The sequence below is a fragment of the Arachis ipaensis genome, chromosome B4, assembly GCF_059453495.1.
Source record: "Arachis ipaensis isolate K30076 ecotype BB chromosome B4, ASM5945349v1, whole genome shotgun sequence".
In the NCBI taxonomy this organism is placed as follows: Eukaryota; Viridiplantae; Streptophyta; class Magnoliopsida; order Fabales; family Fabaceae; genus Arachis; species Arachis ipaensis.
In genome coordinates, this window is record NC_142439.1 from 82,479,636 (window position 1) to 82,480,568 (window position 933).

The window sequence follows — 933 nt, forward strand, 5'->3', positions numbered from 1 at the left end:
CACAGCTCATCATCCTTGTTCAGAACAACTGTTCGTTTGGAGGAGGTGTTCAAGAAGACCCCAATCAACATTTGACCACCTTCCTGAGAATATGTGACACAGTGAAATCTAATGGTGTTCATCCTGACACCTATAGACTGTTCTTATTTCCCTTCTCACTCAGAGACAAGGCAGCCAAGTGGCTGGAATCCTTCCCAAGGGAGAGCTTGACAACTTGGGAGGATGTGGTGAACAAATTCTTAGCAAGATTCTACCCTCCTCAACGAATCAATAGGCTGAGAGCTGAGGTTCAAGCCTTCAGGCAACAAGATGATGAGACTCTGTATGAAGCATGGGAGAGGTTCAAAGACTTAACAAGGAGGTGTCCACCTGACATGTTCAACAAATGGGTCCAGCTGCACATTTTCTATGAAGGGCTCTCTTATGAGTCAAAGAAGGCAATAGACCATTCATCTGGAGGATCCTTGAACAAGAAGAAGACCATTGAGGAAGCCATAGATGTTATTGAAACAGTAGCAGAAAACGACTACTTCTATACTTCCGAAAGAGGGAACACAAGAGGAGTGATGGAGCTAAACAATGTAGATGCTCTGTTGGCCCAAAACAAGCTCATTACCCAGCAGCTGGCTGACCTCACCAAGAAGATGGAGAGGAACCAAGTAGCAGCAATCTCATCTTCATCAACAATCCAAGAAGGAGTGAATGAAGAAGCAGAGGGGAGTCAGGAGCAAGCCAACTACATTGGGAATTCACCAAGGAAAAACTATGATCCATACTCCAAGACTTACAACCCTGGATGGAGAAATCACCCGAACTTTGGGTGGGGAAGTGAGCAAGATCAAAAGCAATTCACCCAGAGGACATCTCAATACCCCCACAACAACACTTCTCCACATACTTATCAAAACCAAAACAGCACGTCTGCTCCGAATC

At 45.1% G+C, this 933-nt stretch overlaps 1 non-coding gene across 1 annotated transcript; it reads right to left on the reverse strand.

The window, feature by feature from the left end:
* Nucleotides 1-272: 272 nt before the first annotated feature.
* Nucleotides 273-376, reverse strand: LOC148568141 (small nucleolar RNA R71). The gene has a single exon (XR_015882893.1). It is a non-coding gene; the product is annotated as a small nucleolar RNA R71 (small nucleolar RNA).
* Between the last annotated feature and the right edge of the window lie 557 nt (nt 377-933).